General features: G+C 41.6%; 1 pseudogene; it reads left to right on the forward strand.

Moving 5' to 3' along the window:
- Positions 1–6541: 6541 nt before the first annotated feature.
- LOC124258085 lies at positions 6542–24102 on the forward strand (annotated as a pseudogene).
- Positions 24103–24968: the final 866 nt, after the last annotated feature.

A 24968-nucleotide genomic window follows, 5' to 3' on the forward strand; every position in this document is an offset into this window, starting at 1 on the left:
ATGACAGAAATAGCGGAATATACATTTCCAACGGAACACGCGATCCGTTCGTTTATTTTTTTTTTTTTTTAAAACAAAATATATTATTATCATCATCGTTGTTATAATCGACACGCCGAGAAGGGAGGGCGTGCGCTTGTTCAGGCACCAGTATCGGAGCCTGCTGCACTGCCTATCAGCTCGGCCACGAGCTTCTGCAACTCGATGTCTATCTCGACGTTGGTTTCTCCCTCCCTCGGGTGCTGTTCGCCGTCCTCGGTGTCGCGCATAGGCGACGGTGATGCTGTAGGGTTCTTCTTCTTCTTCTTCTTCTTCTTCTGCTTCTTCGTCGTTGCGTCGTCGCCGAGTTTTCTCTTTTGGTACGTGGTTGGCTTCTTCGGCGGGTGGTTCGTGGTTGTCGTCGCCGTGAGTGTGTTTTTTTCGTGGTGGTGTTCGCGAATTGCTGCTGCCGCTTGTTGGTCGGTCGGGTGGTCTGCGCCGTCGTTGTTGTTGGTGGTGGTGTGGTCTCTTTGGTCCCCTGAAGTGACAGGCTGGAGGATGATTGTATACTAAGACGCAGAGCCACCATGACGTGTGACAGGGCGTTCGTCAGGGCATAGCTTATTTGGAACACGCCGTCGTTCTAACCGGAAGTCACTGGCTCGCTTTAAGCGTAGAGGCACCCGGTAGATTACACATGCACGACTCGTACGGTATAGATTACACGCGAATATGGCCCGAATTTCACGATTTTGTGACAAAATACGGTCGTTTGCATTATTCCTACAACAGTGTTCGTGTGCAAAGTCTGTCGTCAGTAGCTTGCGGTCACCATTGTTTATATTTCGGTAGCTGGCGATCTCGAGGTATTTCTAACCACGATATAGTTAGTCATTTCAGTAAAAGTAACGCGCTTGCAAACGATTCCATGGTTTTCAGATGGTATGATAATGCCAAGAAGAATATACTCGAGAACTTTAAGAGCTATGGATTTTGACTATTGATAGAGCTGTAGGAATGTTGTCGATTTTTTTTTTCCCACGCCGTCATCTCGTCGCAAAACCGGTCTTACTAGGCAACCATACAAAGAGGTGTCAAGCCCGGCTTTTAGCGCTTACGCTGACAGGTACTCGCAGCGATAACGACTGTGTTTGATGTAATAGGTATAATTATGTCCAGGGCCGGGATTTGACCCCTTACCGTCCAATGGTAGGACGATGCGCCCTTAGGTCACACCCCCCCCCCTATTCTTTTCGCACGTAACCGCTGATGGTGTCGAGAGAATCACGCACCCCAGCACGCAGTAAGTAGTTGGAAGCCGTCTGCCCGAGAGCGAGGTTGTATATTTTGAGTGCTCCGTACAACGATGTCCTGCTGCTACGTTCCCGATTCGTATAATGATCAGAGCGATGGAGAAAGATGTAATCTTTTCTTCAATAAGAAGGGAGAAGTATCGCCATCAAAGGACTCTGGAAACGAAGACACCTTGTCTGTGGACGGGAAATATGGTATCCAACGTTTCAGCGATGATGATGTGGATTCAAAATTACCGTTTCGCAACAGGGAGAATGGAGGAGAAACGGTGATAGACAGTTCTTGGTACACGCTGGAGACACATGGGGGAATCTAGGAGGCTACTGACGGATTTAAGTCAGAATTACTGTTACGAAGCAATGCTCAGCGGCTACGCCAGGATGGTTTCTTTCCAGGACTGGCCAGAACAAATGGTTCAAAAGGGGAGACAGCTAGCCCGGAGAGGATTCTTTTATACGGGCGTGGCGGATAAGGTCGTATGTGCATGGTGTGGATTAAGACTATGGAAATGGTGTGCAGAAGACGACATAGACTTTGAACACAACAGGTTCAGCCCGTCGTGCGCATTTCTCAAAATCACGTGCCCCGTCAGGTTTGATACTGACATGAGAACTGTTTTGTAAACTGAGTTGATTTGTGAGTAGAAATGTAGATGTGCATATTTACGAATAAAATTTGTGAAATGTTGTTTTTACTAGTCTCTGTTGTGTTTTATATAAAAGTGTTGACGTTGTCTACCTCGTGGGTATATTTTGGGGTGGTTTAAACAACGAGGGATACGGTGTTCGCGCGGTCTAGTATTGTAGAGAGCTTTACATAGACTGTCCGACTCAATATCTTCTTTGTTGTATTTGGTAGAATATAACCGCCCTCCCGTGCTGTATTGTAGAGAGCTTTACATAAACTGGAGGGTGTGTTATTTTTTGAGTGTCTTGTTACATTTGTTTTGCTGCCTAGTATTGTAGAGAGCTTTACATTGGCAGTACGACATTTACAGACCTCCTTCAAAATTATTATTCATTCCCGCTTTGGGTTTACGATACGAGGTAAAGAACGTAACACTCAGTACCACTCTTGCTGCTTTGCCGTTTTCTACCTCACATTTTGTTTCATGTAGAATATCACCGTCTTACCGTCTTGTATTGTAGAGAGCTTTACACAGACGGGGTGGTCGTGTGATTAAGAGTGTCTAGGTGTTTCTTGCGGTCTAGTATTGTAGAGAGCTTTACATAGACAGCACGAGATTCCCTAGCCTCCTTTCAAAAACTCAAATATTATTGGCACGCTAATGGTGCATTTAAGAGGTAAAAACGCGTCTGAGAGCAATTGAGAATTTAGCTTGACGGATGGATTCTTATGGTTATCATTTTGGTCTGTGTGACGTCATTAGTAGATGTCACATGCGCGCGCGCACACACACACACACACACACACGTACATGTACGAACACGTACTAAACAACCATTACCCTTATTTGTGACAGTTCAATGACCACGTGACGTCAACACCGTCGCTGTAGGGCGCGTGACGTCAGTGTGGTAGTATATTTTGGAGGTTGCGTCACCATCAAGTGACGTCACTACCTTCGTTTGTAGGTCGTGACACGTCATACGTGTATGACGTCAGTGTGGTAGTATATTTTCGAGGTTGCGTCACCATCAAGTGACGTCACTACCTTCGTTTGTAGGTCGTGACGTCACGAGACCTATCGTCGTGACGTCATACGTGTATGACGTCAGTGTGGCCGCATATTTTCGAGGTTGCGTCACGTTACGTCACCTCGGATATGTGCGGTCACCATACTACTACAACAACATAGTATAGTAAACGTCGTCTCTTATTACTGCTACGCTCATTCCGATCGTTCAGGGCAATACAAAGTATCTCTATTTTATGAAAACGCCAGTATTGGAGAATCAGCTTGCTTGGCAGAGGTACCAATGTGCACAACCAATCCTTATAACACAAGATCTAAGTAAATAAACGTTAGTTTATCAGTCAGCCACAGAGTGATCATACATAATTAGTCTTCCCAAGAATATACAGCACCCACCCAGGGTTTTGATATGTCAGGGGGTGTATACTAAGTTCTTTCAGTATATATATACAATCAAGCTTATGACATGTTACAATCATGTATAGAAGTGCATATACGCCAGGAAAGGCAATGATATATACATCTTACACAAGATATTATAGTCACGATAAATATCAAAGTACACTATCTAATACAGCACTATAATACTGATAGAAGCAATGTTAAATACTTATATAGAAGCAATGTTCGCCACGCCTTCTCCTAAAAGTTTGGTTTAGCGCTAGTGAGTTTAGTTTCGCTCTTAGCAATATTCCAGCAATATCACGACGGGGCCTTAGGCGTGACGAGCGAACGTTTTAACCACTAGGCTACCCAACCGCCCCGGTTTAGCGCTAAAAGACCCATCGATGCAAAGAGGTGCAAGATTTAGCCATTATTCCTTTTGTTGCATCTAACACAAGTGAACACATATTCTACCATGGCTAAGTGAAATGCTCGAATTTGATTGGTCAATCAATAAAATCAGACGGTATCAATTTGGATTGAAAATGCGTATGATTTCACGGCGCTTCACTGCGCATGTATACAACACTGCCGCACTACTTCAGCTTGGCCACCAACATGACTAATATCAACACAACAGACGTGATGGAAATGGTGATGAAACATTTATTAAAACTCGAAAAATACAATTATACGATTTCTCCTCCACAATTATTAGGGAACCTCACTATCATAATTATTATCTTCTATTATAAAAATATTCAAACTCAATTACAATACACAGCTCCAAACATATACAAACAATATCTAACATATAAATCAGAAAACCTTGTAAAAATACATCCCTGTCTATCCCTATTTGTGCGGCAAAACGTTCGTAAACATTAACCTACCTGGTAAATGGTATATTTGTTTCCGTTTAGAATGGGAAATTCGCAAGATAACGGTCAGGCGAAACAAAAACATTATGCCACTCATAATCCATCATGTCCTGTTGCATCGTTCAAAATATCAAAAAATTTAACCACGAGAATTCCGCTCTCTGCCACCTTCCCCGCAAGGCTGTCACTGCTATGTTCGTACACTTTGAAAAGCTTGGCCACAATCCAGTCCAAAATGATGAGAACAATGTTCCAAGGAATCCCAAGTTAGTCGCATGTACACAAAGCAGCACTGTCACTCTTTCGTCGCATGCCGGGGTGGAGGCACGTACGTGAAATCATGATCGACATCAAAGACTGTCATAAAAATCAACAGTCTTTGATGAGTTACAGGTCATAGGTCGATCAGAAAAGGATGTATTCTTCGATTCTGCAGGGTTCAGGTTCGACAGTCAGTCAAGTATTTTCCACTGTCTCTTCGAATTTCAACCTTTCGCAAAATGTAAACACTGGCTCGTCCGCCATTTCAAACTGTTGCGTAACTGTCTACTTCCAAGAAAATAAGTAGGTCAGACGATTCCATTTTAATGTGGCCAGGGGAGTACAGTAACACGGCACACAAAACAATAGGCTCGTTTCGGTCGTGTGGACTTATGATTATAAAAACCAAGCTCTTAGGTCTTACATTATTGCATTGAATAAACAGCGGTTTGTTTTCTTAGGACAGAATATTTTTTATGTTGCAATCTTAAAAAAATACGTTTCCAGAACTCCGCTTGTCTAGACAAGATATACATTATATATAATCATGTTGGAAGTAATCGTATGTAGACTCCCTGCGAAATATAAAAGCAATTATCCTTTACAGTGTGTATATGATTATATACACATAGTAAAGATATACACATAGTAAAGATATACACAGAGTAAATGTAAACCTGGCTGAATGTATTGGTTTGTGACAAGTCCATACACTGTTATGCTCTATGTCTATGTGGGTGAAATACTGCTAATGCTATCCATATTTGGAATTGCTGTCATTGTAACTTTAACCCTCATTAGCATCCATACATGGGTGTTTAGCGATGGTGTACTGATTGCCGAGACACCGCGTGTTTACTTCCATATCAAGCAGTGGCAGCCACGCTCCTTATACAGTCAGCAACAATATGAGGGGTCGTATATCAACTAAAGTAGCCTTTATTTACCGTGATGCTCAACGTTTTATTTCTGAAGCCTTGATTTTCTGACATATTCCTGAATATATTCTAAAATGATGAGCTACTTTGTCGACATCGAAAGGCAAAACGTGTAACTGGCTTACGTCACAGATTACAAATAGTCAGTGGTTTCTTTGTGAGTGTCCCTGTGTCGTCAAGGACCACAGTACCAAGGGAAGTAACTCTCATATCGTTTATGGGTAGACTGTGTCAGTTGCTATTTGTGTGGGTTTGTGTCATTATTGCGGTCTGCGTAGACTTTTCATATTACCAAGTCAAAATTTCTACATAACTATATTCTCATATTCAAAGTTTCCGGAAAGCCGTGAAAGCGTTTAAACAATGAAACACGGGATATAACACCCACTTACACTTATGGTGAATTTTGTCCCCACATCAAGTTTGACATTTGAATGTACATGTATCATGATTGGGTAGTATGTTTACCAATAGGACGAATGAAAATTGACGTTGTTTATTACGGTAGTGTGCGAAACAGTACTAATATTTGTATTAAAACATTCCTAACACAATTTAGGAAACCCAGACAGATGTGATACATACGAACGAATCTTTCCTAAATGTTTTTTAAATTATTTGCGTGAGTTTCAATGTTGTGATTTTCCATTCCATAATTCAATTAGAATATTTCAAATTTATGTATCATTGCAGTGCTCTCGATCTGTACAAGGAGCTCAAATTGTGATTCCTGAAAATATTTACACATTTAAATAGAGAATTAATAAGTAAAAACAAGGGAAGGCTGAATGTTCCATGTCAATATACAAACAATGACATGTGATGCTGCAAAATTCAGTTCAATTATCGATACGTAAAAGTCTATCATCAGTTTGAGTCAGTTATGACAAATATAGGTCAGGGTGATATTTACCCATTGTATCTCATTGTCTACACACAGTCGACGACATGCGACGCCCTGCTACCTGGGACTAATCACATCTATTTATAGATCAGGGTTCACCTGTTTTCTTGGAAGTTGGGCGACTTCTATATTTATCGGGATTTCCTTCCATACAAGGAGAAAAATATGAATAATCGATATGAGAATTCCAGGAAACAGGTCAGTACCCGGGTATAAATACCCAGCAGTTTATAGTGGAGGAATCAAAGACATTGAGAACTGGAAACAGTCAAGTTACTACAGGTAGGTGAAACGTAACGTTATTTGTTATATACTGAAATTAAGATTATTGGAATCGGAATAATTGTAGCAAACTCCTACACTTACAGTGTGCGAATGTCATTTCTCTTGTTGGGTCAGTTAGTGAGTGTAATATGCCAACTTTATCACTCGGTGGCGTTAATTAAACCAGTGTTTGACAGTAACGGTCCACTCAAGTGTCAGATGGTATGTGGTTAGCTATGAGAGTCTACCTTACACATTATTTCGGTATATAATGAATGTATTCAACTCAACGTTTAATACTAAATCCTGTTTTCAGATATCGCAAATACATTTACAATAATATACCGACAGATAGCATGCCTTCAACTTTTAGACTTTAGAAATCATTTTGTGATATCATATTATGAGGATATTGGTTACGGTATACTTGACAATAATGCATGCCGCGTCCTCTAATACACTGCTGTTATTTCGGTCTCAGGATAATGCTAGTTACTCGATCACTATATTTCAGAAGTTTCACCAAGACAAACAGTACAGCCATCAATACATCATGTCTGAGTACGATACAGATATTGCTGCTGTTGTCATTGACAACGGATCTGGGATGTGTAAAGCCGGCTTTGCTGGGGATGACGCCCCACGTGCTGTGTTTCCAGCCATCACTGGTAGACCCAAGTACGACGTGAGTAGATGGTGTCATGATTTAATAAATAAGGTTTCACTACATCCTTGTATCGTTAGCTCCGACAAGATTAGGTTTGAAGTGGTAGTAAATATGAATATTTGCTAATGTAACAAAACAGATAGTTAAGTCACAATAAGTACTATTTTTTTGTAATACGAGTTCATTATTTGTGACCGACGTTCATTTAGAATGTTAAACGTTCGCAGCTAGGTCGTATGAATTACTATCACTAAATGGTCCTCATCCACTAAAATCCCTCCTACAGGTCTACATGGCCGGGATGGGTACCAAGGACTGCTACATCGGGGACGAGGCACAGAGTAAGAGAGGTATCCTCAGTCTGAAATATCCCGTTGAGAACGGCATCGTCAACAACTGGGACGACATGGAACGTGTGTGGCACCACACCTACTACAACGAGCTGAGAGTAGCACCCGAGGAGCACCCAGTACTTCTGACGGAGGCACCACTCAACCCCAAGTCTAACAGAGAGAAGATGGTGCAGGTAGGGGTCACGTTGTTGAGATGGCCTGACAAGGGGAAGGTCTCATTGTTAAAATCATATGTATTATCAGTGTATGAAATAAGGCCCGTCCGACCGCCCGAGACGGGCTAGATTTCTGCCCGGACGGTCTAATTTTACAGCTAGCCAGCTCGATGGACGGGTGAAAAAATATATTAAGATAACGTGTCCATTGGCAGTGTCTATTTAGTATTTAAGAAGGACTGGTTAAATCTCTTCTGGGCTGGTAAGCTTTTGAAGTTACCAGCCCAGTTGTCTGGCTGGGTTTTTGGCTTATTTCATACACTGGTATTATACACATTATAAACCGTGCTGTATACTGGCATCTAATTATTTTTACCATTATGGAGATTTAAGGGCACACTTCTTCTCCTCCCAATCAGCAAAATAATACATTCTCCAAAATTTGAACAGCCCAATGCAGTTCCTGTATTTACAATGAGTCACATGGCTGTCCATGAGTTACCGTCCTTTGACAGTTGTTCTTGATGTCAACCACATGTTTAACTGGACTCGATTTTGAACAGACTCCGTGATGCAGCTGGAATATTGCTGACAGCGGCATATAACAACATTCACTGGGAATATGTTCATGGTTGCATGTTACTAAATGAGGCGACGTGTTTGATGTGTTTCAATCAAGCTGAAATTGTACATCTTTTTAAAACAGAAGAATTGTAGCATATAGGAAATGTTTAAACATGGGGGTACCCTTAAATTATATCTTAGTGTAACTCATGCTTGTTTCCCTCACTACAGATCATGTTTGAGACATTCAACACTCCCGCCTTCTATGTGAGCATCCAGGCGGTGTTGTCGCTGTACGCCTCGGGGAGAACCACTGGCGTCGTCCTCGACTCGGGAGATGGCGTCTCGCACGTCGTGCCCATATATGAAGGTGAGACAAATCAGGGTATTTCAAAATAGACTTCAAAGTGTTATTTCATATTCTCAAGGTTTCCAAGTTCCACATAACATGTTCTTCTGTCAGTGACACGATACTTATTGTATAACCTAATTTGTGATTATCTCAGGCTACGCCCTGCCCCACGCTGTCCGGAGAATGGACCTGGCTGGCCGTCACCTGACCTCCTACCTCAGCAGGATTCTCCACGAGAGAGGATACAACTTTACTACATCATGTGAGTCGTCCACACATGGCTTCATATTACTTATATTCCATACGTTACCTTACCATGATATAGACTCACATTTACGATAGTATTTCGTAAAACTGTGATAATCACTCAGTTATTCTTTGAACAAACCTTTGAAGACAACTCTTTTAACAGTTAATAATCGCGCAACTCCTTTCTTTTGAGTAATGTATGATTCTTCGGTTTAGATAAGCTGAAATTGAGCCAGAAGGCCATTTCAATATTTATTTTATTTTCAAAGTAATAATTTCTGTGTGAATTGTAAATCTCAAAAGCATCGTTTTGTTTTATCTCTGTCAGCCTTCATGACCGAATTGTTTCGGTCGCGGAATAGTGATCAATCTGCACTGTATAAGATCCATATGTTTATAGCTATTTTTATCAATAACACTTTCCCATACACTTATTTTGCACGTGTATCGTGTTTGTGACAAGTTGAAATGTCGTGTTTGCAGCTGAGAAGGAGATAGTGCGAGACATCAAGGAGAAGCTCTGCTATGTTCCCATGGACTTCGAGACAGAGATGGTGTCAGCTACACAGTCCAGCGCCGTTGAGAAAGGATACGAGCTGCCGGACGGGTCTGTGATAACTATCGGCAATGAGAGGTTCCGAGCTCCGGAGTGTCTGTTCCAGCCGAGCTTCACGGGTAAGTGTTACAGGATGATGGGTAATCCAGTTCTAACGGAAATGTTTTCATTTTCTGTTTTACAGTAGACATATATAGTGATGGAATCTTTATGAACACTGGCGATAACCGATCGCGTTCAGTGATAAACATGTATACTTGATGCTGGTCCTTGATGTATAATAAACAGTAGTATATAATCACAACACTTTCTCTCATACATGTGTTCTCCCTCCAGGTATGGAGAGTACAGGCATCCACGAGATGGTCAACAGCTCGGTGATGAACTGTGACATTGACATCAGGAAGGATCTGTACAGCAATGTGGTTCTGTCAGGGGATCAACAATGTATCCAGGTTAGCTCTTGCTATAGCTGCCAAGGCAATGGCCGTGTCTGGGATTAGACATGGTTATTCATGGACAAAATGCACTGTAATCGATTCTGTAGCATTTCACCCCTTTGCATTGTAAATTGTTCTCATTCATGATTGTCACATTTTGTGCAAATAATAACGCTGTTATTTTACAGGTCTGGCAGACCGGATGGCGAAGGAACTGAGCGCCATTGTACCGTCCACAATCAAGGTCAAGGTTATTTCTCCACCTGAACGGAAGTACTCGGTGTGGATCGGCGGCTCCATCTTGGCCTCGCTTTCAACCTTTCAACAGCAGTGGATCTCCAAGCAGGAGTATGATGAATCTGGACCAAGCATTGTTCACAGGAAATGTTTCTGAGCGCCATATCATGACAGAAAGTTGACAATGAGGGGTGAAGTTATAAGTCTTTCAATGGGAATGAGGAGTCCTTCACGAGATCTGAAATTGTAACCGTAACATCAACGTCTTCACGTGGCAAGCGAAAGGACAAACCATCCAGCATGTTAACACAGAACATAGCACACATACATTTCTCGCACTGCGTTAACGGTGGATTGAATTATTTGTTTGTAATGTTGGTAGAGAACATCGTGCAATATCATTACTCATCTTAATCAGTACTGTCCCTTGTAAAAGGCGTCATGTTTTACATGATTCTGAAAGGGCTCTGATGTTATTAAACATTGTGTATATATCCTTGTACATGATTCCATCTGTATATACCATATATTTATCAATTCATCTGTACAACATATCACATATACAACATATCACATATACACCAGTCCATGTGTACATATTACATGAAATTAACTCGTGTATCAACAATGTTTATAGGTTATGTGACTTGAATAAATGTTTCAGTCGGATTTGTTTTGTCCATTTGCCTGTTAATATCCAGGCATCTAATTATTTTAACATTTTAATAACATTAGATGAAAACATTGTACCTATGTTGGGAATCAAATCCAGCTAGTCGGCGTGAAGAGTGAACGTTTCAACCATTAGGCTATCTCACCGCCCCTCACGCTTTGGGTTGAGAAGAAAATGTCAATATGATAGATTTATGTGAACTAACTTTTAAGACATTTCTTTCAACTTCATGACGCAAAAGAGATATATATCTATAATGTGTCTGATTATTAAAACTGTGAAAGTGAAAATATGAACTTGTAAAACAAGTGATCAAGAGACCGATCACCTCCAAAAATGTGTATGCGTATATCAAACGAAATAATACCTACGTCGTTCGTTAAACATATTTTCTTCATACTTTTCACATATATTGATCTTACTTAGAATTTCTATTTAACATCTACTTTTGTTACTACTGCGCTTTACCTGTCGTATGTTTTCCGACTCAGAGCATGAAGAGCGACCGTCTCTTTTCTCTGCAGTTCTCTGACACCGGCTAACACAATCACCTTTCGTTCAAACTAAAGTAACCTCATTCATTCACTACTACTAATGAGCTGTTTTAGGAAAGAAAACCTATGTACATACATATGTCAGTGTTTTTCCCCCTAGGCTTTCTTTAAATGCAAATGAATTCACATAAGAAGATTAACAGCGCTCACCTACCAAGACTTGACACTTTTGTAGCACACTCGGGAAGCAAAACGTCTGCAAGTCGCCTACCATACCGACATTGCCGATAGACTCATTATCTATGACGTCAGATGATTGTTGACGCGTTTTGTCTGTGACGTCAGTACTTATGAGGACGCAATAAGCAATGACGCGTCTCCATTGTTGACGGCACAGATGACCTCCATTGACCTGCATTCATTCGGTTCTTCATCCGGAAAGCAAATAAATATATTCACTGATCAATGGGCAACGGGTTGTTTGGCCAAACTTCAACCCGCTTCACAAGTGCTTCTTTCTGTTTTAGAACTTCGCATCTCATCCAGGGACATACGTGTTTATTATTATTATCAAAATGACGCGTCTCCATTGTTGACGTCACAGATGACTTCCATCGCGGTTTAGACCTGCATTCATTCGATTCTTCTTCCGGCAAGCAAATAAATTTATTCACTGATCAATGGGCAACGGAGTGTTTGGCCAAACTTCACCCGCTTCACAAGTGCTTCTTTCTGTTTTAGAACTTCGCTTCTCATCTAGGGACATACGTCTGTGCCATGTTACTGTATTCAACAGTCGTCATGAATGTCATATATCCCTGTTTCATACATTTTACTCACAATACCTCATAGAACGTTATATGCTGCACAAATGTGAACCCATGAAATGTTGTACCAGATATGACCGTAAATATTAGAAAAATAACTATCAGAAGCGATTGTCCATGGACTATATATCTTATCCAGACAAGAACAACAACAGAGTATAGTAAACGTTGTCTCTTATTTCTGCTACGCTCATTCCGATCGTTCAGTGCAATACAAAGTACCTCTATTTTATGAAAACGCCAGTATTGGAGAATCAGCTTGCTAGGCAGAGGTACCAATATGCACAACCAACCCTTACAACACAAGATCTGAGTAAAAAAAACGTCAGTTTATGAGTCAACCACATAATTAGTCTTCTCTAGAATATACACAAATAACTTAATTAAGCACCCACTGTATTTTTCCAATGATAGGCTTTCACAACTAGTTTTCATAAAAAAAGACAAAGTCATTGGAATCCATGTTGAACTTATTATGATAATTGTTCATCTTAAAAAATACACTTATCTTCATACATAAACCATGTATGTAGAAGTATGGCCCTGGGTGCCGTTCCACTAACCGATCTTAGCCCTACGCCAATCGTAAACACCTAAAATCCCAATCTTAGCGTGACGTTAAGATTGGGATACCGTTCCACTAACCAATCGTACCCAAGTCAATCCTAAAGTTAAGATCCAAAGTCTAAGTTTCTCATGACCAACTCAGGATCGCTAAAATCAATCGTAGAGAAACCAAAATGGTGGCTTTCATATTCTATGTGAAGAAGAAGAGCGACCATTTCACTGTGAGCGTCCCCTAGAACCCCCAAGAAATGAATGTTTATTTCTGTGATGTAAACAAACACTGCACTGAAGCCTTACAAATGTGAGGCCAGTCCGACCACTGTCGTCATGGGAACACAGCCGAGGGAGTCGGTGTAATACATTTGTACAACAATATTGCAACGTCATGGTTAAGCATAGGGACGGGTCTTGAAGTGAACAATGTTCTGAAACAAAAAGATACAAATATGTTTGATTATGTGCGCTAATTTGGTGGAGGGTTTCAAGACCACTTACAGATTCTAGATACTTTAAAGAGGATGCCTCGTCACGCCTTGTTTATTCTGATCGACAAGGTTCAGCCACATATTATGCCTGATACCCAGCATTCACACGCACTTGCACCTGAAACCAAGGTGCTCACTACCCTAATATTTTTTCTTGAGGTTTTTCTTTCCACGTTTTCACTTGGTTCCAAAACTACTTCCTTCGTCTGCTAGACTATGCAAAAGGAGAATACTCTCGTGCCTCGCATTTCTCTGTCTCTCGCATCGAAAGAGTCTCGATCTAAGCTGATCGGATTGTAAGATCGGCACCGGCTACTATCGGTTAGTGGAACGGGTGTAACTTTTAGCTAAGACGATTGTAAAATTGGCGTAACTTGCTAAGATTGATCTTAGGTAAGATGGGTTAGTGGAACGGCACCCTGGAATGTTGGATGTTGAATTTATTGGTGAATGTGAACATTCAAAATGACCTTTTGCATGCCTTACACGATTCAAGGTCAATACCGAGTGTAACCTCTATGTGATTGTATGACAGACAGCACTCTCCTCATACCCGCTGTCAGCCTCCAGATCCCATGAAGGGGCAGTCTACGCCCATTCCTCGTGTAAAGCAGCTTCCAGTTGGGCCAGGTTCTGTACAGGAGGATCCCTTTGTTGCACGACGACCAATCATGTCCCGATATTCTCTAGAAGGTTAATATCGGGGCTCATTCAATCGTGAGATATGTCAGCGGGTGCATACTAAGTTCTTTCAGTATATATATACAATCTAGCTTATAGCATGTTAGAATCATGTATAGAAGTGCATATACGCCAGAAAGGGCAATTATATAAACATGTTACACAAGATACTATAGTCACGATAAATATCAAGATACACTATCTAATACAGCACTATAATACTGATAGAGTTGAGTTGAATTGGGTTTTGCGTCACATCGGCATTATTCCAGCCATATAGTGACGAGAACAAGTTTGCATTAATAAACATTGTAAGTGCATACTCGGAATGAGTTTTATTTCAAAAACATATATTCATTACATTGTCATTTAAAAGCAGAAAATAATATTTGCAACGCGTTCTCCTTAAAGTTTGGTTTAGCGCTAGTGAGTTTAGTTTCGCTCTTAGCAATATTCCAGCAATATCACGACGGGGCCTTTGGCGTGACGAGCGAACGCGTTAACCACTAGGCTACCCCACCGCCCCGGTTTAGCGCTAAAAGACCCATCGATGCAAAGAGGTGCGAGATTTAGCCATTATTCCTTTTGTTGCATCTAACACAAGCGAACACATATTGTTCTATTTTTAGATTACTCAGTGATTTAGAAATTTATGTCATTTATATAACATATGATGATCAAAACATTTGTAGGTGATACCACTCAACCAAAAACATTCAGTTGTGGCTTTGAAATTTCGGGTCACTCAGAACTAAATTCGAATTCCTTCCCTAACACACAAAAGAAGAAATGCACGTGGTCCTTACCTAATACCTGTCAGTCAAGACGTGATGATGTAATTTTACGACGATGTCGTATTGGCCACAGTCGGATTACTCATGACTATCTGCTTGAAACGGATGGGGATGGGACACCCATAAATAATCGAGTCTGGACCTGACAATCCAGTGATCAACAGCATAAGCATCGATCTGCGTAGCTGGGAACCGATAACATGTGTCAACCAAGCCAGTGAGCCTGACCACCCGATCCCGTTAGTCGCCTATTACGACAAGCATGAGTTACTGAAGGCTCATTCTAACCCGGACCTTCACGGGTAGTTTGGGAGGAGAACGGAGAATTAGCAGAGAAACGTACAGTAACAGTTTTAAGTGATCAACTAGATGGAGTAATCGCAGTAGAACAAGGAATCTAGTCTGTGATATGTTTTCAACATAACACAACTTCCAGACGGAAATATTCCAACACTTATTTTCTTCCATCGACACTTGCATGTGATCATGTGATCAAGAAATACAACGTTCCCGCATTTCCAGAACTCTGCTTGTCTAGACAAGATATACATTATATATAATCACGTAGGATGAAATCGTATGTAGACTCCTGCGAAATATAAAAGCAATTATCCTTTACAGTGTGTATATGATTGGAAATTTCACAAGCACGTAGTGTGTAAAGTGAAATTATAATTTCATTAGTAAACATAGTAGATGTGATATTGGTATCTTCATCATGATATCCGAATAGGCCATATTTAAAGCTAGCGAAGTCTCGCTGTGCGAGATCTCACGAGGCAAATTACCCATAAACCCTTCTTCATAAGGGACGAAATTAGAAAGAACACAGAGTAAAGGAAAAACATTTAATCAGATCATACAGATCTATTGAATTTGAACTTCAAACGGAAAACCCTAGATGGGGTCAGTGGCCACAAGTCATCCAGTGGAGCGCCCTCCTCCTTCCTGGCTAGCTTCCGCTGTAGTCCAGACCCACAGCACTCAACTGTAAGTAAAGAGCATAGCATCATCAGCTATGACTTGTTGAATCACCTCAGATCAATCCAAAACTGTAAAATATTAAAATCCATTAAGATTGACATAAATTCAAAACATTTCCTGGAATGAAGTTAAATCTTAGCAATGCAATAACTCTGAGAAATGCCAAACAATCTAGGCAATCCAGGGTGGGAGACAGGAGTAGAATATCACATCTACTATGTTTACTAATGAAATTATAATTTCACTTTACACACTACGTGTGCTTGTGAAATTTCCACCTCTCATGTCATAAAACATAGTAGATGTGATATTGGTAGTTCAAAGCCCGGTAGTGTCAAGTATCTTTGACAAGCAGCTGCCACTGCTGATAGTATTTCTCTAGATAGAAGGTTCTGAAAGTAGAGGCCTTGGTCCAGTTTCCCAACTTCAAAATGTCTCTTGACAGAGAAGCACCTTTGGCAAATGCCTTTGAAGCACTAGCTCCTCTGACAGAATGAGCTTTGTAGTGTGAAGTGTCAATACCCGCCTCCTCTCATAAGATTTGTCACCCATTTTGCAATACTTGGGGATGAAACCGGCTTCTATGGTTTCACATAGCTCAAGAGAAGGCCAGACCTACATTCATCTCTCCAAGGTTCTGTGCGTTCTAAGTACACTCTAAGGCATCGAACTACTACAGAGTGCAGGGTCCTTCTCTATAGGCACTGAAACTCAAGGGATGAGGTTTTGTTCCTGTCTTAGTCACCTTGGTTGGTTTAATCAGGGTAAATTCTACTTCAGTGCCCCTGTCTACCATGTGTCTGATATCCAGGGAAGATAACTCTGAAGACCTGCTAGCAGAGGTTAGCATCAGAAGCATTGTCAACTTCCCAGACAAGTTTTTATCCGACAAATATATATTATCTTTCAATTTTTTCAAATATTGCAGCACTAAATCTACATCCCAGGCCACTGAGTATCTGGGCTGAGGAGGATTCTGATTAAAAATCCCTGACATTAATTTCCTGACCAGTGGGTGCTGACCCACATTATAGCCCCTCGATAGTAAGTGAAAAGCAGACAAAGCTGATCTAGCTGTATTTATGGTCCTGTACTTGACTATTCTCGTGGTACAAGTGAGTGAGAAAGTCTAAGATAGACTCCACAGAGGCTGAAAAGGGATCAAAACCCCGCTGATTGCACCTCAGCCAGTCCACCTATTCCAGGAAGCATTGTAAGCGCCTTGTGTGCCAGGTCGCCATTGGCAGGAGAGCAGCTGTGTAGTCGCCCCTGAAATTCCTCTGGTCTTGATGCTACGCCTGAAACCTTCCATGCCGCTAAACACCTCAGAGTGTTGTTTTCTATCAGTGGATGAGGCAGGTTTTGCGGGGAGTTTAACAGATCCCTCATCTGTGGGAGGAGGATTGGCTTTGTGACCGCCATCTCCAAGAGGAGTGGATACCAGGACTGACCTTGCCACACTGGAGTTATTAAGACCAGCTCCGCTTTGTCCTTTCTGATCTCTTCCACAGACACCCGCCTATCAGTGAGAACGGGGAAAGGCATAAGGAATCCCTGGTTCCAATTCACTAGAAACGCATCTGTTGATTGTGCAAGGGGTCTGGCCTCCAGCTGCAGAAACGCTTCATTTGGAAAGTCAGTCTCGATGCAAAAAGGTCCATTGAGAAGGGACCCAGTATCTGGTTGCATTGAGCAAAGATGATTGGATTGAGCATCCAATCGCTCGAGTCGTTGAAGTGGCGAGACTCCCAGTCCGCATGAATGTTCTCTACCCCTGGCAGATAGACTGCTGTTAAGAACAGACGGTTCTGGAGACAGAAACCCCATATCTGCTTTGTGATCTGCAACAGACTGACTGATTTTGTCCCCCCAAATCGGTTCACATAAGCCATGGCTGTCTGATTGTCCACTTGGACCAAAATAGATTGATCTTTGATCCCCTTGCAAAAGGTCAAGAGTGCCAGATGAATTGCCTTCAGCTCTAGAACATTTATGTGCATACTCTGCTCTATCTCTGACCAGCGGCCTCCTGTTGATCTCTGGCCGTGTATTGCTCCCCATCCCTTTTTTGATGCATCTGTCTGAGAATTACATCTGGATGAGCTGCCATGATTGGCTTCCCGTTGAAATTGGTGAGGTTGGTCATCCACCACTTCAGTTCCTCCAGACAAACCGAAGGCAGTGTAATCATTGACTCGTAACTCTGAGAACGCAAAAGCTCCCTGCTCGAATGCATCTGCAGGTAACGACAATGCAGTTGAGCGGGTAAGATTGTTCTCATTGAAGCTGACAGTTTTCCTATCAAACTTGCCAGTTGTCGAATCCTTACCTGTTTCTTTCTCATCATGTGACGACAGGTTGCTACAATGTTCTCTACCTTCTCCTCTGGTAAGATCAGAGAACGATCCACCGTGTTTATCTGAAACCCCAGGAAAGTGATCGACTGGGTTGGTGACAGAACTGATTTCTTCCAGTTTATGACAAAGCCTAGGGACTGGAGGAGAAAGATGAGGGTGTCCCCTGTGTTGACTCAGCAGGGTCGGCGATTCCTAGCTATACACAAGATATCGTCCAGGTATATAATCAAGTGGATGCCTGCTCGCCGTGCCAAACTTACCACTGGGCTTAAGAAGTTTTGTGAATGCTCTTGGAGCTGGGGCAAGTCCAAATGGCATGCATCGGAACTGATACAGAACACCCTTCCAAGAGAAGCGGAGTAGCTTTTTTCATGTGGGGTGCCATTGGGACGCTGAAGTAAGCATCCTTCAGATCCAGCTTGCAAAGGTAGTCCCCTTTGCGGATCAAGTCCCTTAGAAGGTGTAGTCCTTCCAGCTTGGAAGTGTTTGTAAGGAATGTGAGCATTGAGGGCCTTGAGATTTATGATTGGCCTCTGCCCTCCATCCTTCTTGGGAACCATGAACATAGGACTTAGAAACTGATCCGAGTCCATCGAAGCAGACTGGGGAACAACCTCTATCACATGTTTGCAAAGCATTGATTGATCTCCTGGCTCAAGGCTAACTGTCTTGTGAGCTTTAGTTTTGGCTGAAACACGCGATTCTGAATTGGTTTTGACAACAGAGGAATCTCGAAACCCGAAACTGTCTGAAGCATCCAAGGATCTGAAGTGATCTTTTGCCAGTTTTTAAAAGTGTACCAGACGACCCCTATGAGGGATTCCTTTGTAAAACAGAAGATCCAGGTTTAGCTCTAGGAATTGCTGGGATAACCTGTAGATGTGGCATTGAGGAAGGAGGAGCATTGTGGGAACAGGCGTTGCTGACATTTGACCCACCTGATATAAGAGAGTCTGCGATTCCGACCGGACTGACTGGCTCTTCCTCTGCCTCTGGAAGAGTTGCCTCTGAAACCTCTGTTGAAGGAGGGCTTGATGTGGAATGTGCCCCCAGTAGACTGTCTTCCTCCTGAGGGCATTCTCTGAAAGGGCTGTCTATCAGGGTGACTGGGCCCTTTGGTGTCTGAAAGTAGGGTCTGCGAGCTGAACGTCTCAAGCATCAAATATCAATTTGGCTTTGGTTTTATTGCCTTTTACCTCCTTCAGCATGACGTCATAAAAGGCATCTCCGAAGAGTCTGCCCTTAGCCTCTGACAAAGCTGTGTCATGCTTGAGAATGAGACGTTTAGCCTTCTTGACATCCTTAGAAAGTTTAGCCAGAATGTTTAGCCTTCTGTTGTAATTCATGGAGACATTAGCCTGACCGATAAGACAGGTGGTTTTCTACCAATTCCAACAGCTCAAAGATGTCTAAATCGGCGGGGATTCACCTCTGCGGATCTTATCAAGGTTATGCCACAGGTGACATAGAGGCCCCATGGAATTCAGAATCCGCTTTTGAATAAATTGAAGGGATTGGTCAAAACTTTTTTCTCGAACGACTTTCCTTAGCCCTTTCAAAGAGGTCGTCCAGATATGGATCCAGAGAAGGAGTCTGAAGACATTCCTCTGAAGGACAGGAGATCCTCTAGAATATTTTCTTCTAGATGCAAACACTGACATGTGATGTTGCAAAATTCAGTTCAACTATCGATACGCAAAAGTCTATCATCATCTTGAGTGACTAACGTGTTATGACCAATATAGGTCAGGGTGATATTTACCTCATTTACCTATATATATAGTATCTCACTGTCTACACACTGTCGGCGATATGCGACGCCCTGCTACCTGGGACTAATCACATCTATTTATAGATCAGGATTCACCTGTTTTCTTGGAAGTTGGGCGACTTCTATATTTATCGGGGATTTCCTTCCATACAAGGAGAAAAAACATGAATAATCGATATGAGAATTCCAGGAAACAGGTCAGTACCCGTGTATAAATACCCAGCAGTTTATAGTGGAGGAATCAAAGACATCGAGAACTAGAAACAGCAAGGAGTTACCACAGGTAGGTGAAACGTAACGTTATTTGTTATACACTGAAATTAAGATTATTGGAATCGGAATAATTGTAGCAAACTCCTACACTTACAGCGTGCGAATGTGATTTCTCTTGTTGGGTCAGTTAGTGAGTGTAATATGCCAGCTTTATCACTCGTTGGCGTTAATTAAACGAGTGTTTGACAGTAACGGTACACTCAAGTGTCAGATGGTATGTAGTTAGCTATGAGAGACTACCTGACACATTATATCGGTATATAATGAATGTATTCAACTCAACGTTTAATACTAATCCGGTTTTCAGATATCGCAAAAACATTTACAATAATATACCGACAGATAGCATGCCTTCAACTTTTAGACTTTAGAAATCATTTTGTGATATCATATTATGAGGATATTGGTTACGGTATACTTGACAATAATGCATGCCGCGTCCTCTAATAAACTGCTGTTGTTTCCACGGTCTTAGGATAATGCTAGTTACTCGATCACTTTATTTCAGAAGTTCACCAAGATAAACAGTACAACCCATCAATACATCATGTCTGAGGTACGATACAGATATTGCTGCTGTTGTCATTGACAACGGATCTGGGATATTAATAAAGCCGGCTTTGCTGGGGATGGCGCTTACGTGCTGTGTTTCCAGCCATCACTGGTAGACCCAATTACGACGTGAGTAGATAGTGTCGTCATTTTAATAAATAAGGTTTCACTACATCCTTGTATCGTTAGCTCCGACAAGATTAGGTTTGACGTGATAGTAAATATGAATATTTGCTAATGTAACAAAACAGATGGTTAAGTCGCAATAAATTACAACAGTTATTTATATTTTTTGTAATACGAGTTCATTATTTGTGACTGACGTTCATTTAGAATGTTAAACGTTCGCAGCTAAGGTGGTATGAATTACTATTACTAAATGGTCCTCATCCACTGAAATCCCTCCTACAGGTCTACATGGCCGGGATGGGAACCAAGGACTGCTACATCGGGGACGAGGCACAGAGTAAGAGAGGTATCCTCAGTCTGAAATATCCCGTTGAGAACGGCATCGTCAACAACTGGGACGACATGGAACGTGTGTGGCACCACACCTACTACAACGAGCTGAGAGTGGCACCCGAGGAACACCCAGTACTTCTGACGGAGGCACCACTCAACCCCAAGTCTAACAGAGAGAAGATGGTGCAGGTAGGGGTCACGTTGTTACAATGACCAGACAAGGGGGAGGTCTCACTGTTAAATCATATACATTATACAAATTATAAACTGGCATCAAACATGTAAACATTTTTACCATTGTGGAGATTTAAGGGCACACTTCTTCTCCTACCGATCAGCAAAATAATACATTCTCCAAAATTTGAACAGTCTAATGCAGTTCCTGTATTGACAATGATTCACATGGCTGTCCATGAGTTACCGTCCTTTGACAGTTGTTCTTGATGTCAACCACTTGTTTAACTGGACTCGATTTTGAACAGGCTCCGTGATGCAGCTGGAATATTGCTGACAGCGGCATATAACAACATTCACTGGGAATATGTTCATGGTTGCATGTTACTAAATGAGGCGACGTGTTTGATGTGTTTCAATCAAGCTGAAATTGTACATCTTTTTAAAACAGAAGAATTGTAGCATATAGGAAATGTTTACACATGGGGTACCCTTAAATTATATCTTAGTGTGACTCATGCTTGTTTCCTCACTACAGATCATGTTTGAGACATTCAACACTCCCGCCTTCTATGTGAGCATCCAGGCGGTGTTGTCGCTGTACGCCTCGGGAGAACCACTGGCGTCGTCCTCGACTCGGGAGATGGCGTCTCGCACGTCGTGCCCATATATATGAAGGTGAGCACAAATCCGGGTATTTCAAAATAGACTTCAAAGTGTTATTTCATATTCTCAAGGTTTGAAGTTCCACATAACATGTTTTTCTGTCAGTGACACGATACTTATTGTATAACCCTAATTTGTGATTATCTCAGGCTACGCCCTGCCCCACGCTGTTCAGAGAATGGACCTGGCTGGCCGTCACCTGACCTCCTACCTTAGCAGGATTCTACACGAGAGAGGATACAACTTTACTACATCATGTGAGTCGTCCACACATGGCTTCATATTACTTATATTCCATACGTTACCTTACCATGACTCACATTTACGATATAGTTTTTCGTCAAACTGTGATAATCACTCAGCTTATTCTTTGAGCAAACCTTATAGGACAACTCTTTAACAGTTAATAATCGCGCAACTCTTTTCTTTTGAGTAATGTATGATTCTTCGGTTTAGATAAGCTGAAATTGAGCCAGAAGGCCATTTCAATATTTATTTTATTTTCAAAGTAATAATTTCTGTGTGAATTGTAAATCTCAAAAGCATCGTTTTGTATCATCTCTGTCAGCCTTCATGACCGAATTGTTTCGGTCGCGGAATAGTGATCAATCTGCACTGTATAAGATCCATATGTTTATAGCTATATTTATCAATAACACTTTCCCATACACTTATTTTGCACGTGTATCGTGTTTGTGACAAGTTGAAATGTCGTGTTTGCAGCTGAGAAAGGAGATAGTGCGAGACATCAAGGAGAAGCTCTGCTATGTTCCATGGACTTCGAGTCAGAGATGGTGTCAGCTACACAGTCCAGCGCCATTGAGAAAGGATACGAGCTGCCGGACGGGTCTGTGATAACTATCGGCAATGAGGGTTCCGAGCTCCGAGTGTCTGTTCCAGCCGAGCTTCACGGGTAAGTGTTACAGGATGATGGGGTAATCCAGTTCTAACGGAAATGTTTTCATTTTCTGTTTTACAGTAGACATATATAGTGATGGAATCTTTATGAACACTGGCGATAACCGATCGCGTTCAGTGATAAACATGTATACTTGATGCTGGTCCTTGATGTATAATAAACAGTAGTATATAATCACAACACTTTCTCTCAACCATGTGTTCTCCCTCCAGGTATGGAGAGTACAGGCATCCACGAGATGGTCAACAGCTCGGTGATGAACTGTGACATTGACATCAGGAAGGATCTGTACAGCAACGTGGTTCTGTCAGGAGGATCAACAATGTATCCAGGTGAGCTCTTGCTGTAGCTGCCAAGGCAATGGCCGTGTCTGGGATTAGACAGGGTTATTCATGGACAAAATGCACTGTAATCGATTCTGTAGCATTTCACCCCTTTGCATTGTAAATTGTTCTCATTCGTGATTGTCACATTTTGTGCAAATAATAACGCTGTTATTTTACAGGTCTGGCAGACCGTATGGCGAAGGAACTGAGCGCCATCATACAAATCTACAATCAAGGTCAAGGTTATTTCTCCACCTGAGCGGAAGTACTCGGTGTGGATCGGCGGCTCCATCTTGGCCTCGCTTTCAACCTTTCAACAGCAGTGGATCTCCAAGCAGGAGTATGATGAATCTGGACCAAGCATTGTTCACAGGAAATGTTTCTGAGCGCCATATCATGACAGAAGGTTGACAACGAGGGGTGAAGTTATAAGCCTTTCAATTTGAATGAGGTGTCCTTCCCAACGTCTGAAATTTCAACCGTAACAGCAATGTCTTCACGTTGCAAGTGAACGCTAGAACCATACAACATGTTAACAGAGAATATTACACACAGAAGTTGTTATTTGGACTTGAAGTTCTCGCACTGCGTTATCGGTGGATTGTATTATTTGTTATGTTGGTAGAGAACATCGTGCAATATCATTAATGATCTCAATCATTACTGTGCCTTGTAAAAGGCGTCACGTTTTACATGATTCGGAAAGGGCTCTGATTTTATCAAACATTGTGTATATATCCATGTACATGATTCCATCTGTATATACCATATATTTATCGATTCATCTGTACAACATATCACATATACACCAGTCCATGTGTACATATCACATGAATTCATCTGTACATATTACTCATCTATCAACAATGTTTATAGGTTATGTCACTTAAATAAATGTTTCAGTCTGATTTGTTTTGTCCTTTTGCCTTTTTGATATCCTGACATCCAAGTGTTAACATTAGAAGCAAACATTGTACCTATGTTGGGAATCGAATTCAGGACTTGAAGAGTGAACGCTCTTACTTTTAGGCTACCCCACCGTCCCTTGCTCTTTGGGTTGAGAAGAAAATGTCAACATGCCATATTTATGTGAACTAACTTTAACATTTTACTGATCTTACTTACAATTTCAATTTAACAACTACTATTGTGACTGCTGCGCTTTACCCGTCGTATATTTTCCAACTCACTGCATGTGGATCGACCATCTCTTTTTCTTTGCAGTTTTCTGATACAGGCAAACACCTGTCGTTCTAACTAGTACACTGTTTGTAACTGACTCATTCATTCACTACTACAAATGAGCTGCTGAGGGTAAAGATTAAAGAAGATGCAGTTACCAAATCTACACAGTCGTCCAATATGTACACAAGTATGTCGGTGTTTTTCCCTTGGCGTCATTTAGATGCAAAACGAATTCACATAAGAGGATAAAAACACTCACCTACCAAGTCTTGACTGCCTTTTGTAGCACACATCATCACGAGCAAAACGTTCGCCTGTCGCTGCTCACGCTGCCGACACCCATTATCTATTATGTCAGCTGATTGTTGACGTGTTTAGTCTGTGACGTCAGTACTTGTGCGGACACAATAACCAGTGACGCGTCTGCATTGTTGACGTCACAGATGACTTCCATTGCGTTCAAGACAGTTTATGAAAACTGCATACATATTGCTGGCGTTGATTCTTCTTCATTCAAACACATTTTTGCTGATAGCACCAGCAGCTGCATCAATGGGCCAAAGAGTGTCTGACAAAACTCCACCAACTTCCCAAATCCTACTTTATGTTTCAGAACTTCACAT

This window comes from Haliotis rubra, unplaced genomic scaffold (assembly GCF_003918875.1).
Source record: "Haliotis rubra isolate DU_JTF1 unplaced genomic scaffold, ASM391887v1 Scf681, whole genome shotgun sequence".
NCBI classification, from domain to species: domain Eukaryota; kingdom Metazoa; phylum Mollusca; class Gastropoda; order Lepetellida; family Haliotidae; genus Haliotis; species Haliotis rubra.